Source organism: Pleurodeles waltl, chromosome 11 (assembly GCF_031143425.1).
Source record: "Pleurodeles waltl isolate 20211129_DDA chromosome 11, aPleWal1.hap1.20221129, whole genome shotgun sequence".
NCBI classification, from domain to species: domain Eukaryota; kingdom Metazoa; phylum Chordata; class Amphibia; order Caudata; family Salamandridae; genus Pleurodeles; species Pleurodeles waltl.
In genome coordinates, this window is record NC_090450.1 from 301,664,912 (window position 1) to 301,682,019 (window position 17,108).

Below are 17,108 nucleotides of genomic sequence, written 5' to 3' on the forward strand. Positions count from 1 at the left end.
CCTAGAGGGCAGGGTGCTGTGTAGGCAAAATGTAGGACATATACCTGTGTGTTTTATATGTCCTGGTAGTAGAAAACTCCGAAATTTGTTTTCCACTGCTGTGAGGCAGTGATCCTTTCATAGGCTAACACTAGAGCTACCCTCATATACTGTTAGAGTGGTAGATTCCGATCAGAAAGGAGTAGACAGGTCATATTTAGTATGGCCAGAATGGAAATACAAAATCCTGCTGACTGGTGAAGTTGGATTTTATATTACTAATTTAGAAATGCTACTTTTGGAACATGAGCATTTCCCTGCACTTAAAATCCTTCTGTGCCTTACAACCTGTCTCCAATCCACGTCTTAGCTGGGCTGGTTGACAGCTCCCTTGTGCATTTCACCCAGACAACCCATAAACACAGGATGCTCAGTCACACCTGCACACATCTACATACTGAATGGGTCTTCCTGGGCTGGAAGGGTGGAGGTCCTGACACTTACCTTTCAAAGGACAGTGGTCTGCCCTTACATAGAGGACCTTGTGCACTTCAGAACCACTCTTTGAAGTCTCCTTCACTTCAAAGGCACTTTTGTGTATTTAAACTGCGTCCCTGAACCTACCAACTCAGACACTTCTGGACCTGAACCTGCAACCTGCCAAGAGGAGCTACCTGCCTGCCCAAAGTAATCACCTGGACAGCTTTGCTATGAAGGACTGCTGCCTGTCTGTTGCCCTGCTGCATTGCTGGCCTCCGGGTCTGCTGGAAAGTGCTCTCCAAGGGCATGGATTCAGCTTGCCCCCTGTTTCTTGAAGTCTCAGGGCCAAAAAGACTTTAACTTTGCAAAGGAACTCCTTGTGTGGCAAAAATCGGCGCACAGCCTGCCCGAATCAACGCACAGCCTGCCTAGCGGTAAAAGAATCACTGCATCGCTGAACTGGAATGACGCAGACTGGCTCCCCGAGTGGAGATAGACGCAGTGCTAGTGTTACAACCAGAACTTTGATGCACAGCCCACTGGATCGATGTATCGCTGAGCCAGAATGACGCAGCTCGACTTCATGCGGGAGGAATCGACGCAGTGCCTGCTGTGTGACAGAAACTCCGACACATTGCCCACCGGATCGACGCAGCACCTGTAACTTCGTCCTGCATGCCCAGGATTTCCACGCATTGTCCCTGGGCGTCAAATGACCCGCATTGCAAAGAGGATTCAAGCCTGCATGCCGGAATTCATTGCAAAGTCCTTGCCGCGTGGAAAGTAAGCAACACATTGTCTGTGTGCACCCAGAAATCCAATGCACACCCTTCGTTTTACTTGCATTCCCTCTTATGCGGTCTCCGTGTATATAATTATGACACATACCAGGTACTTTGTTTTTGCAAGAGACACTTATTGCTTTTTAAAGACTTAAGATTCTTCTTATCATTGCAAAAGTGATATTTGAACTTGTACTCATCAAATATTTATAGTTTTGACCTAAATTCATTCAGATATATAGCTTACATTTTTAAAAACCTGTGTGGTGTCTTTTTGTGGTGTTTTCACTGTGTTCTTGCATGATTTATTGCACAAATACTTTACACATGGTGTTCTAAGTTAAGCCTGACTGCTCAGTGCCATTCTTCCAGAGGGTGGGCACAGGATAATTTGGATTGTGTGTGACTTATCCTTACTAGGATTGTGGTTCCTATTTGGACAAGGGTGTATACCTCTGCCAACTAGAGACCCCATTTCTAACACAGATCTTTAATTGGGATTAAAAAAGTTGGGGCTCTCTGAAATGGAACATGTAAAATGCATTTCTGTGATTCCCACACAGTGCCATCCGGCCTGTATTTTGGTTTCTCTCTGAGATAGTTTTGCATTCAGAATTGACAACTGACACACACCTAAAGCCTGTCAGCACTATTCACTTTGTCAATGGTTGTTAGGTGTTTAAGATACATGAGTAACAACAATGATTAATTATGAATAATTAACATTGGAAATGTTTCAATTCTGAAATTGTGATACTGTGAATTAAATACTATAGGGGCCTATGGAAGGAATATGGCCTTCTGTTATGTGTGCTTTATGTTAGATATGTATGCCCTTTTTCTTTTCACATTTCATCCATCTGCACATTTTCAACCTCTTCCCTTTCCTCTTCAGCACCCTCTTTCCCTCGCCTCTGAATGCACTACCTCACTTCTTCCTCATTTTACCACCCCAAACATACATCTCACTCATTCACATTTACGCACTTTATTTCATTTTGCTTCTTCCTTCAAAATATTTTTACCTCGACACACCTCTTCACACACATTTACACTGAATTTCATTTGCATCTGGGGAACACATGACCATTGTTCTGTGTGCTCGGCAGTCAGACCAGCCCCCCCGTCATTCACTTTGCTTTACCTTCAGCCTAAGCACCAGTGCTCTCAATCAAGCCCCCTCATAATCACCTGGCACGAGTCAAAGTATGCACTATGCAAGACTAATACAATGCACAGAAACACAGCATGATGAAACCGCTAACTCTTGTGGGGAAATGAACATTAAGTAAAACGTGAACCAAGAAGAACTAAGGCTCATATTTATACTATTTTAGCACCACGTTTGCGCCACTTTTTGATGCAAAAACGTCGCAAACTTACAAAATACAATTGTATTTTGCAAGTTTGTGCCACTTTTGCGTCAAAAAATGACGCAAATACGGTGCTAAAAAAGTGTAAATATGGGCCTAAGTGTCTGACACACATTACACACAATTTAGCATTCACCGTTCACATATCAATCCATGTTTGTGGCATTAATGTAAAGGGCATGAAGGTAGGGCCAGTTTTAATGCCCTATAGTAGATAACAGCCTTTACTGTAAGCACATATTTCTCCCCTTGCGCTTGGCTTGAATATTTGGATGTTTCGCTAGGGAGCAAGAAGCCTGCTTGTGTTTTGGAATGGTTTCACAAGGAACAAATACAACAGCTCCTTTTCTAAAGGAGCCAGCGATTTGCAGTCAGGGCCTCAAGTGTCACATGGGGGGGGGGCAGCGTGACAAAGGGTCTCAGTACAGTAAAAAGAACACAAGATTAGAATTATAACACTTACTGTTATGGAAGGCAAGGCACTAAATCACACGTGCTTGCATCCACTCCTATTGTGGGATGAATGGGGAAAGGGTGAGATCTATGCCTATGAATGACGGACGGCTCCCCTTATGCAGGGATGAAGATTCTGATGCCTGAAATCGTGACGCTAAAAGCATCACTGGCCTATGGTAGATACTGCCGTAGACCACAAAAGAAATGAAGGGATTTTGAGCAGTAAGGCCTGCTTCATGCGTCATAGTGTAGAAAGTCGATTTACTGCCTGGCTTCCATCTCATGCTATAAAGACAGGCAGGGCAGGCAGCCTGGGACAGACAGTCCAGACTTAAATGTATTTCTTTATTTAGAGATACGATTGTATCTCTAAACAAATCAATTTCATATTTTTTAATGTGAATGTGTAGGAAATTCAGAGGGGCGCAGCTCCTGAGCCCTAAAAGAGAAACCACCCCTGCCTTTTACGCTAGTAACTGATCATCAAGCTTTACTGACTTTATTTGGCAATTCAAAAGTTAAGATGCCCGCTCACACTGAACAATGGGGACTACGATTGCAGAAGTACGATAATACAATTGTGCATCATCCAAAAAAGGACCAGAATCCTGCTTACTACTTTTCAAGATTGCCTATATAAGGTCACTGTACTCCATCCAAGATGGATGAAGCCTACATTAATTTAATTGTTTAGTCAAATACACCAGCTGCTCTCTCTTTAGCCTACATTATCACTGCCATGAGCAGTGATAGTGACATGCCGGAGTTAAAAGACATAGGGGGTCATTCTGACCCTGGCGGTAGACTACCGCCAGGCCAACGACCGCGGATGCACCGCCAACAGGCTGGCGGTGCATCCATGGGCATTCTGACCGCGGTGGCAGAAACGGAAAACCGGCGGTGTCCCGCCGGTTTCCCGCTGCCCTGGGGAATCCTCCATGGCGGCGCTGCAGGCAGCGCCGCAATGGGGATTCCGACCCCCGTACTGCCAGCCTGGCTCTGGCGGTTCTGACTGCCAGAACCTGGATGGCGGTAACGGGTGTCGCGGGGCCCCCTGACAGGGCTCACCAAGATTTTCAGTGTCTGCCAAGCAGACACTGAAAATCGCGACGGGTGCAACTGCACCCGTCGCACCCCTTCCACTCCTCATGGAAGGGGGTTTCCCGCTGGGCTGGCGGGCGGCCTTCTGGTGGTCGCCCGCCAGCCCAGCGGGAAAATCAGAATTACCGCGGCGGTCTTTTGACCGCGCAGCGGTATTCTGATGGCGGTACTTTGGCGGGCAGCCTCCGCCGCCCGCCAAAGTCAGAATGACCCCCATAATTACACATCAGTCATGGAACTAACACAGTTGACCTCTCAAAAATGATGGTGAATATCAAAAATACAACAATATCAAAGATTAATTGTCCATACCTCAGGAAGGAGTTATACTGCATAGGTCAAGAATCCTGATTCCAGTAGGAACAGGCGTCAATGTTAAGGCCCTGTGGTGAATTCTTTATAGGAACGGCAGTGTTCAGGCTGCACAGGCGGTCAGATGGAGGAATGAGTATGGATGGCGGCCTCTGCTGCCCGCCAAACTCGTAATGGGGGCCATAGTGTCTTGCATGTTTTAAGATGGAACATTTTTGGCTTCAAACAGACTGCGTATCAGTGTATTGTAATTGCTAGAATAGAATCTAATTAAAGCTTGGTTTAGAATTTTGGAGCGGATAGGTAGACGCAGAGGAACAAAGATGTGTGATTAACAGGTCCGTGTGTTACTTAGTCATTGGCGGGTGCCAGGCTGGGGAGGATGCTACATAAGGCACACATCCCATTTTATGTTTTCTGCATGACGTTTTCTGCTCAACCAAGTCCTACCAAGTAAAAATCACTTGAACAGAATAAGCCCAAGAAAAGAGAAATTATGTGAAATCCACAAAAACCCAAAACCTGGATCTATTCAGGATATGAATAAGTAATATATTTTCCACAAAGTCCTACTATCAAACCATTAGGAGCTGGCATTAATGTTAAGGCCCTGTGGTGAACTCTTTATAGCGACAGCGGTGTTCAAGCGGCACAGGCAGCCAGATGGAGGAACGAGTGCCCGCCAAACTCGTAATGGGGACCATAGTGTCTTACATGTTTTAAGATGGAACATTTTTGGCTCCAAACGGACTGCTATCAGTGTGCTGTAATTGCTAGAATAGAATGTAATGAAAACATGGTTTAGAATTTTGGAGGGGACAGGTAAATGCATTGGAATAAAGATGTGTGATTAACAGGTCCTTGTGTTACTTAGTCTTTGGCGGGTGCCAGGCTGGGGAGGATGCTACATAAGGCACACATCCCAGTTTACATTTTCTGAATAACATTTTCTGATCAACCAAGTCCTACCAAGTAAAAGTCGCATGAACAGAATAAGCCCAAGAAAAAGAGAAATTATGTGAAATCCACAAAACCCAATAATCTGGATCTATTTAAGATATGATTAAGTAATATATTTTTCACAAAGTCCTACTATCAAACCAAATTCGAAATGATTTTGCTTAAATTGCAATATTGGGAGCGATGCTCGCAGAAATCAAAATTCCAATCTAGCATTGAACTGCTGCAGATCATTATTATACAGGAAGAAACAATAATCGCTTTTGCTGGGTTTAACTAAAATGCATTTAAAAAGGCAAATACTTTCTCTTTCCTCAATTCACTTCCCAAAATCTGAGCACTGGCAAAGATTGTGTTTCCTACATTTTGGGAGAAGGTTAGCAAGACAAACTCAGCTACACATTACATATGTTCACTTGCACAAGTTCCACTTCCCCCTGAGCCTGCTTGAGCTTTATTGTATTCTAAGGGCCATATGTACAAACACATTTTCCCATTGACACAGAATGGGAAAAACCCTTTGCTACATCTGGCCCTAAATGATGTATGCACTTTTGCACCAGTATGCCACAGCTGCCCAAAATATAGACGAATTCACCTTAATTAGGGCAAAGTCAACAGTATTCTTGGGTAGGCCCTATCATGCGATGCATGCCCACAGTTAGTCATAAATGTCATTAATTACCACAAAAGTTCAGGGGCCAGCATTATACCAAGAGCTAGTGTCATGGCTGCCTACAATTTGGCAAGAACACTACTTTTTTGTATTGGATGCCCACAATATGTCACCAGTTACCAAAATACTACCAGAATCATTGTGCCGTGGGTTCCTATAATATTTCAAAAATGCCTTCCAGTGAAACGTGGTGTGGGCAGTGGGTGATACTGTGGGTTGTTTGTTTCTCCGAATGCATGTAGATGGACTTGAAGTTTTTTGGTGGCCATGGAACTGAATCTGTTGAGTTAATATTTGATATGCATGCTGAAGTGTATAAAACAATAAACATAGTTCAAAACATTCCCTCCATTCTATAATGACCAGCACTAGGCTAGAGATAGGTACCATCATAGCACTGAGGCCCATAATATGTAAGGAATTACTGTCATGCAGGACCAGCATTTTACAAGGGTGGACATCATGCCATGGATACTCGTAAGCGGGCAAGAAATACCACCATGGTGAGGGAGGCAGCATTTCCCTAGAGGTAATCATAAATTATTGGATTTCCACAAATTGTCTAAAATTATCATCATTATGAAGGGGGAAACTTTTTACCAAGGGTGAATATCATACCATGGATGCCCACACATTGCTTAGAAATACCATTGGTTTGTGAGGGGTGACAATTTACAATGGGTGGACAGAGGGTACAACAGATGCACCTCATGTCTGTACACAAACTCAAAGACACATTCAACCAGACTCACTCACAGATACTCACTCACACAGATAGGCATGCACACACACACTGTCACTCACACACAAACAGTGGGAGGTTGAGGGGGGTAGATGAGAATGATTCAGATTTCCTGGTGGGGGAAACTGGATGGGAGTTCCTGGCTGAGAGAAAGCAAGCAGGAGTGCTGGTAAATACAGACCAGAGAGGAATATAGGAGTGCTTAGGGTGAAGCCAGGAGGGTAAAAGAAAAGCAGCGTATTGAGGAAGATCGCTATAAATGGCCCACAATGCATTATGAATACATGTACAAATTATTCCTATTCTTCGGCTGGTAATGTCTCTTGTTTGATCTTTGATTCATATACATCACAATAAAAACATTTTTGTGCTCCGTATCAATGCATGACTTCTATGTAAAGTGCTTCTCTTTGCATTGCTCTTTTCAGCAAGCGATTAAAAAAAACAAATACAAACATACTCTCTGATAATACATTTCACTGAATGCAGTGAAAAGAACATATGCTACTGGTTGCGAAGTGAACAGGAAGCAGAAGTGTGCGAAGAGGTCGTCGGGGATCGAGAAGCCGGAGGAGAGGACCCACCAGGACGCACTGCGGCACCTGATGGAGTGGGCTCTGGAAGCCGTCAAGAGTACGGCACCGGTTCCTGGGGGTGCTCCCGGAGGCCCGGGTCAGTGCCCATCTCCACGAGCACAGTGAGCAGGGGGAGTCGCGCAGCTGCTGCGAGTTGAGGTGAGATGCTAGCATCACAGGACCCTCCACCGCACCTTGGAGAACAGCTATCCAGAGTGACCTGGGGTGGGCTTCGGCGTGACTTGGACTTGGACAGTTTAATTGGTAGTTGCCAGTATTAGTTAATAAATGACAACAAGTACAACAGCATAATCAGGACAACAAGAAATTCACGGTGCCTACCACACCTAAAGCACCTATTGCTCCCACCTATTGCTCTGTCCTGTATGCTTCAGCTTGCCTCAGAATGTAATGTGTTCAGCAAACAGCTACATGGAACATGCCCAGATCATGCATGAATGTGCACGAACATTCCAGAATGCATTAACGTATGTCAAAATCTTCTGCCCCTCAAAAAAATCCTTCCGCACTCTGTTTCTGAGTTTCTTCTGTTCCCCCAAACTGCAACAGAATAAACTTAGAGGGCCTTTCAAGGGTCACGGTAGGCTGTAGGCCACCATGTAAGTAGGTTAAGCACCTAATCTGTGGTGGTGGTCTGGCTACATCCGTGTGTGGCTTGTGGTCATGTGTACTCCCCCCTTTTTTCTTTGCTCCATCGCTTCACGTTCTAAGAGTGTGCCATCTCCAGTACAGCATTAGTTGTCCCGCGCAAGAGCAACCACAGTCCGATTGTCTTCAAGAAATACTGGGCAAAAGGGCAGAAGGACTGAGTACTGGTGACTTTGGGGTGAGGAGAAAGCAATGCTCATGACCTCTGGGCCTTCAGCCTACGAGTGACATGGGAGAGAAGTGCAAATAACTCATGTAACTGAGTTGAGTTGTAAGGCTGTTGAAAAGGGGGCGGGACCCCACTTGTTAATCTCTCTAAACAGTGGCCAGAAAAGTAAGCTCTTCTAATCATTAATCACTAACCCCTGAGTGCTTATCTCCACTTCTGCGAAAACAACTGGCCCTCATCTGAGGTAGTTTTGAAAATGAGGTCTGGAAAGTCGCGCCACTCTTTGGTGAATGAACCGCGAAAGCGTGCTTTGTTGAAGGTCTCAAGTACACTTAGTAAAAAACCTAAAACTTCAAACTGCAGTCTGATGGTGGCATCCTCCCCAAAATGTATGGACACATATTTTGGAAAAGCCAATCAACTACAAAGGTTTACCTTCTTGAAAGACCCCATGGCAGCAATAGATGCCACACCGTACAATGCTCCTGGCCTGCCTTGTCCCATCACTCCATGCAAACCAGGTCATGTAGCGGACTTCCTTCCAACTAGCCAGCCAATTCAGTCAGAGCAAGTGCTGGAGCATCTGGCATGCCAGATGCAGCTGGTAGAGCCACCGAATGGACTAGCTAATTCAATAGGGTGCGCTCTCAGCCCTGACCCTGCTGGTAGTTATTTGCAGGTATCAGCACTGGTCCACAGACCTTATGCTGCTTTAAAGGGAGACCTGACATACTGCCTAGATCAAGGCTTTGAAGGTAATAAGGCTACTGACCCCCTAGTAATCGGTATAGGGCAGACACCCCGCTTGGAGAGATTGCAGTTGTTCTCCCTCTCAATCTCCAGTACTGAAGATTTGATTCATTCCCTATAGGTGAAAGCAATAAGTGCAGAGGGTAGCCAACCTCCAACATTTCCACCTGGACAAGGATGTCTCATCTCTACTCGATCACTGCAATCAAAACGGAAATTATGCAATGGGGTGGAACCAGGGGATTATTCTTAAATGGAGACTAATGTCCCTGGCACAAATCACATAATGGACAAGCAATACTTGAGAACCAACACTCGGATGACAATGGCAAATCTTCCCCAAACAAAAATTAGGAATGACGATCACTTTGGCACCACAAAGAAGCAAAGCAACACAAAATTCTTTACCTCCTTTTACGCTTTCCACCACACATGCAAACGAACCCCTCACTGCCTGGGGCACATATGCACAGCTTAATCCACACAGGTGGGAAAGTCTCCTAACGACTTTGCAATCATCCATTGAGGCATTGAACTTTCAGTCTGATAAATTAGACGCACAGGTTGATAGAATGAACTTAATGGCTGTGCATATCTCCAGCATCAATCAAAAGCTGAAAGCTTTAACATCATTAATCATGAGGGTACAAGCTCTACACACTCCATCGTCAGCAAAATGCGCATGGGGCCTGACAATGCATAAATTGTCCTCTCTGCCAGAATTTTTGTCAAGCATCTTACAACCAAATGGAACTACCTTAAAAAAATGAACCAAACATCAACAATAGCAACAGCAGCTCTCAGGAGACACAACAAACGCCAATAGGTCTAACGGAATTGCAAGAAGAGACACCAAATCCTGTTAATCATGTAAAACCAGTTGGGACCTCTCCTGTGCTGATACTCTAAGTGAAACCACAAGAATAGCTATTAAACCTTATTAATCAAGTAAAACCACTTGGGTCGACTCTAGAGCAGGGAGAAGTCATTGTATCTATTGGAAAACAGAAAACCATGACTGAACGGGAATCCCAGGTAAATTGCTGGGGCAGGAATCTCGTCACCTGTCAATAAACTCAGGACAGTGGCTCACTAGCCCATCTTAGTCCAGGAGTGGGACTAGCGTAGCTACCCCAGTTGCACAGCATCCATCCTCTTTATGCAGCATGCAATAGATTGAAGGTAGACTTCTCTCATTGTAATCGTCTTTCCATTAGTATCAGCAGCAAGGGTTGGACCATTCCTTAAATGTCTCCAAGCACAAGGGGTGCTCAAAACTCTTCACTCCCGGTTCTTTCCATCAGGAAATCAGAGGCCCCAAAAAGTCCTGCAAGAGGTAATTATCCAACTTCGCACAGAGGAGTACTTAATCCTCTAGAGGTGGACAAACAAGGAAAGCTACCTTCAGGAGGTACTTCAAAATGCCCACAGGCCACATAATACAGTAACAATGGTAGGCTGCCTAAACTACTATTCCAAGCAGAACATGTCACTCAAGGTCAACATGATAATCTTAATAGGAGTAATATCTTAAGATTGTTATGTGAAATTCCTGAGCTCAATGCCGTATTCTCACCAGAATGAATAGCAGTGGAATTCTGATCAACCAATAACAGTCATTGATCAGATTCTACATGGAAAACAAATGAAATAGTAGACTTAATTTTCTCTGCAGCTCCAAAATTCAAGAGTTGGGGGATTATTCTCAATAGCTCTCAGAGCCCCAGTTACCCATATCCATTGTCGCAACAAAGTAATTCAGCCCCTCTGCCAGGAACGTCGGCTAAATTAGTACTGAGGAGTGCAAAAGGCAAGCTCTCTGGCCATCGAGAAAACACAAAGCTTAGTATCCGTTGCCCAAGCATGGCAGAGCCTCTATAGGTCTGGCTTCCTCTAGCCGTAAATGTGCCACATTCCCTAAGAGCCACAAGTTTAACTTCTTTTTACTCTAAACCAGAGCACATCCGACTTATTTCCTGGCACAATGTAGGAGCAAAGACCCTGCTCCTGAATGGCTTGCCCCCTGAGATCTGGGCAAATGCAGACGTAATAGCCCTCCAAGAAACCTGGACCTTATCTGACCTACCTATGGAAGACTACATATCCTATTAATCTAAGGCCATCAAGCATGCACATTATGATAGGCCCAGTGGAGGCCTAGCAGTCTACATTTCATTGTGCCTGGATATTATTACAGAGGACTTATCGCCTGTAGACCCCTGGTTTCCAAATTATCACAATTAGTAATTGGTCACAGGAAGGCAGGCCATCTGTCTTATTGTATATCTATGTACCCCCTAATGCCTACAGAAAGAAGGCCACAATCGAAAAAATACTGTCATCAATCACTGGCTACAGCCAGCTTCAGTCAGCGTTGGACATAAGAATGATGGGTGACATAAATTTTAATCTCTTATGTTCAGTAGACGATGACGAAATACTCAACATTGATAATCTATTTTGGAATGCCCTGCCCCAGGCTCACCTGAAAGTTAAGTGTCAGGACCATTATGGAGAACAGCTAGTCTACTCACTAGAATTTTTTAAAATGAGGGTTTGGAATGGTAGATTTAGAGAGGGCACTCCCCCAAGTTACACATATCACGGCCCCAAGTCACGATCAGTCATTGACTAATCAATTCTTTCTCTTCCACTGATCCCCCTGGTAAAGCAATTTAAAATTAAATTCAACACATTCAGCGACCATTTGCTTCAACACTAATACGAATAACTCCACTGACTCACACACAAGCCCCTGAAGAAGTCGGCATTGCTGAAACAATGAACTTTAAGCGCTTGCGGTGGTCAACAGAAACAATTGCAGACCTTGCAACAGTGGTCTTGGGCCCTATCCACCTTACCCACTTATCATATGCTGACAACATTGTGCTATTCAGCCAGGCTAAGGTGGGCCTACAAAAACTGCTGAATGCACTCACCAGTTATACAAAGGTCTTATCACCTGGAGATCAATGTGAACAAAACAAAAGCAATGTTACTTGGCACTCAACCAGGGTGCGTTCCAAAATTGTATCTGAATGACACGGAGCTGGAATCAGTATCTCACTACAAGTACTTGGGCACTACCTTGATATTCAAGGGTCTTTCATGCAGCAGAAGTCACACATCGGAAAGAAGGCCTTAACTGTGAAACACGCTTCTACCATCTTGCCAAGTAAACTGGACGGTCCTTCATATCACCTGATTCTAGCAGTTTTTGCCTACTCTCACCCATGCCAGTGGGGCCCTGCGAGGCTTGAAAGCTGCAAGCATAAGCAAAATCTAGAATAATGCATTCAGAAGAGTTTTCAATCTACCTCGACACACATTCCCAGCCAAACTACGCCAAGAATTTGGTCTAATGTGGCAAAACATGGCTAGAAGAGCTGCTTCTGTTAAGAGCTGGTACAAGATCGGCTGCGCCCAAGACACCATGAACAGTGCCCTCCGGACAGACCTTCAAAACAACCGGAAATCAGCATATAATACGTATTTGTATACTCCCATCAATCTGAAAGAAATTTGGGGGCCCGGTGTGACATATGATTCCTTCAAAAAGGGAGCCAATAGGGCTTCAAAACTAATGTTGTTTATTGAAGATAAAGTGAAGTTCAGTGCAGGTTCGCATGAGTGGCTGTTCAGAAAGCATTAAACCTAATGGACCCAGCTGCGTACCTTTCAATTGCGTTCTCTGTGCAAATAAAATGCAGATTAATGGTGCTACGTCTGGATATTTTACCGACCTTGGTAAACGCACCAGCATGGAAGCGCTTAAGTTTAACCCTGTGCAGGTATTGCAATGTACAGGAAGAAGATCTTATTGGTGTTGTTTGCATTTGTCCCCAGCTGTGGAACGTCAGGCAGAAACTCTTAAAGGGAAGCTTCAAGGACAGAACCATTCAGACGTGTAGGGAAGCCCTAGTAGCATGTTTCATTCCAGGTGACCCGCCGCTAAACTGCAAATTTCTTAAATTCCTGGCAGCAGCATTGGCTGGACTGCTTGGTGCTTCCTGACCTTCATCTCAAGTGGGCCGTCAAAGGGTCATTCCAGGAAGTCCCAGAAGCAGTTACACCCTAGGGCTGTGCACTTCTCAAACTGCCTTTCATATAGTTGGGGTTTAGAGGTCAACGTTAGATAATCACCACCGAGAACTTTTTTTTATCACATATGCTTGAATTATTTTCTAAGTGGAATGGCTTCTATTAATGAGAATTGTCTTATAAGAGTGATGGCTTTAAGGAACCATATAATAGATAATGGCTCGTTTCGAGAAAACTGTGAAATATTTCTTAAAAAATATTTGACCAATGGATTATTAATAGCACCTATGCCCATTAACAGGATATGCAAATTTTATTCAGAAGATAGTGATGGGGTCATAACGTTAAATATCTTGTTCACTCCTGATTAGTCGGTGAATAATTTCCATCTGTTGCCCCTTGTGTGGCAATTACGTTTGAGAGAACTGCACCGTATAACTGGTTCTGCAAAAGCAGTAGTATCCACATAATTCCATTCACATAGCCCACCCCACAACCTTTATTGCCTCTTTACCATTATAATAGTAGTGGTTATTATTATTAACCCTTTCAATGATACTCATGGACTAGGTTCTGAAGGATGTAAGGCAGACTCACCCTTTTTCATACTTGAACCTAATAATCTCCAGGTTCCTCTCTGGCCTCATACTGGTGCACAGTGCAGGAGGCAAATATATCCTCCATGATACCTGACAAAATGACAGTAACATGAACTTCAGAGCTAAGCTGTATCCTTAATGTGTATAATGAAGATCACAATCACAAACCTAAAGCACTCTGTTTTATTAATAGTTTAATTACTCAGCTCAGTTGTACTCACTGTCACCACTTAAGATGATGAATGTATAAACTATCCCTATTCTCATTTAAACTGTTTGCTTGAAATCCACATCCAGTTTCCTTTCTAGTACTCACTCCTAACTTTTTTTGGCATCTATCTTAACTTTTTAAAATAAAAGAGGATGGCATTGGTTGGTAAAAATGTATTCAAACATGTTCTCACTTTTTATCTACAAATTACAACTTTTTAAATGATATCCATTACATACATCCAGCAACTAATTTCAGGTTGTCCAAAGCTACTATCTAGCTGAGAAAAAAATCGTAAAATGATTAGCGCCTTTGTACTAAATGTTACAAATAACCTAGAGAATATTTGACAGGTTATATATAACTTTTCTGTCGCACTTTTCAAAAGAAAAATTACAACTTCAGCAAGTGAAATGTGTTTTGGAATATTGTGAGTTTACCATCTGCTGGCAATGTATACCCATTCATAAGATGTACACTGATTAACAAAAGTTGGCACTGAGGAGTAATACTATGAATGACAGGGAGATTAGGATTGATATGATTGACTATAACTATTTAAATAAATGAAAAGAGTGAATGAATAAAGCTATTTGGAGTACTAATTCAGCAATTGCCAGGAAATGGAACATTAGAATCATAATTCTATGAGCGACAAGGGGCATATTTGGGGTATTAATCCAATGACTGTAGGACAAATTATTGCAAATGAATTCACTGAGGGTCAGACTGTGTGACTATTAATTACTTCATTAGAAGCATACACGTTTAGAATATGAATCTGAGTGACGAGAGCCAGAATAGTGTTATTTAAAATGATGCAGTCGTACATATTAAACTATTTTTTTCCGGACACAGTAAACCTGGACAGCATCATTAAACTGAGATCGTCAGAAAATTTCTCCTCCCAACATTTCGCGTTCTGCTAAAATTGAATATAGGCCTTTTAAATGACTAAATGTAGAATTGGACATTTTTGAGGTACTATCAAAAATTGAGCATACTTCGTAAAATTTCGGAACCTGTTTTATTACACGCTTTTAATATGATGGTTGTAAGTGCGGGAGTATGCCTTGTAATTCAAACAATGCTCTGCAGTTTTTGCTAAAATTCTGATTTCCTTTTACCTAATTGGGCTGTGGAAATTCCAACGCAAAAATAGTTTGAAGATTTTCAATCGAGTAATTGACAAGATATGATATGGAGTAACATTCCAAAATTGTCAGGAATCAATATAAATCATTACAAATTGTAGGCCGGGGAAAAGATGATGGCGGGTTGACTCGGTGTGTGCTCCTCTCCTGCCTCGAATCCCCGGTCCCATGTCGATGCTACAAGGGTGATGCTGCGGTTACCGTTGCGGGTATTCCTGCTGCTACCTTACTACCTGCTGCTACCTTAGTGACTGATGGACTGCTACATATTCTTTTTTGCCGCCTTCTCCTCCTGGCTAGTGACAAGCAGCGGGCCTTATCACCTGATACACTGGAGGTACTGGAATCATGGCAAGGATACATGGCAAGTATACAGTCATACACAGCAGCAGTGGCAGTGAAAACACTTGATACTGCTAGCAGAGGCGTAACTAGACCTGAACTTTGGGGGGTGGGGGCTAGCACTCCCAGCCAGGGCCGACTCTAGCAGTGGTTGCACCCGGTGCGATAGTCTTTTTTAAACCCCCTTCCCATGACCTCCTCCTAATTAATTCCCTCACTACCACTCTCCAACAGTGGAAAACCTAAGAAAGAGACTATTTTGAAAATAAAAACCGCAAGAGACATTGATAACTTGATTTGTCAATTGAAAACCGGATGTGACAAGCTGCTAATCGGTTTTGACAAAGGAAAAAGGGTTCGTAAATGTGAAACTGAACTGTGAGGAAAGAATTTTTCTTCGTTTTTGATTATTTTACTGCACTTTATCTAAGAGTTACTTCTCCTTTCTGATTCTTTACAGATCATGGCTGAGCTAAATAATCAAGATAGAATTGCTAGGCGCCGAAGATACATGAGTGTTGGATTGACAATTATGTGTGGAGTAATGTTTTTAGTGATGATTGTGGGAATGACTGTTCGTGATATGAAAAGAGCTACTATTACTTCTGCTCCTGAAAGTACTACAGTAACAGCTTCAGAGAGGTTTAAGCTAGATGAGAAATACTTGCATGACTATACTAATATTCAAGGAGAGCTTTCTTCTAATGTTTTCTATCGCTTGTTGAGTGAGTATGTTGAAATGATGGATGCGAGGAATTGTCTTGTGTGTGCACAAATTCCTTCATCAGTAGAAGAAGGGGTTACGTACCATAGCCTTCCTCTAACATATGGAATAAGCTGTCATTTCCACTAACAAGATTCTATAACCAAGAGTACATACAGTATTTTTATTCCAACTATGACATGGTGTTTTAGTTTGTTCCTATTATTAGATATCTGAATAAAGTAGCTAGCGAGCATGATATAGTGCTAGTTAGAGGATTCTTTGACCCAACACTAACATTTGGAACCACATACGCACACAAAAATAACCTCACATGCTTGCTTACACCTTTGGAAAATAGCTTTATAGGGCATACTGATGATAGGAGAAAAGCATTAAAAGAAAAATTAGAAAAAGATCTAGAGAAAAGGACTTACAAGAATGATTATGCTTACACTGGTATTAAAACACAAGGGAAATTAGCTTTAGATGCATTACATGTAGGGAAGCTTTGTATACATAGGCCAAAGTGACGCACTGACACTTTATTTGTGGTAACGAGTTAATGTATGCATGTGTTTTTGTTTCAGAGTAAGTGGACTTTTATGCTGAATGGTCAGGACCCTGCAATTCCTGGGATCTATTATATTCGTGATATAGTGCTAGTTAGAGGATTCTTTGACCCAACACTAACATTTGGAACCACATACGCACACAAAAATAACCTCACATGCTTGCTTACACCTTTGGAAAATAGCTTTATAGGGCATACTGATGATAGGAGAAAAGCATTAAAAGAAAAATTAGAAAAAGATCTAGAGAAAAGGACTTACAAGAATGATTATGCTTACACTGGTATTAAAACACAAGGGAAATTAGCTTTAGATGCATTACATGTAGGGAAGCTTTGTATACATAGGCCAAAGTGACGCACTGACACTTTATTTGTGGTAACGATTTAATGTATGCATGTGTTTTTGTTTCAGAGTAAGTGGACTTTTATGCTGAATGGTCAGGACCCTGCAATTCCTGGG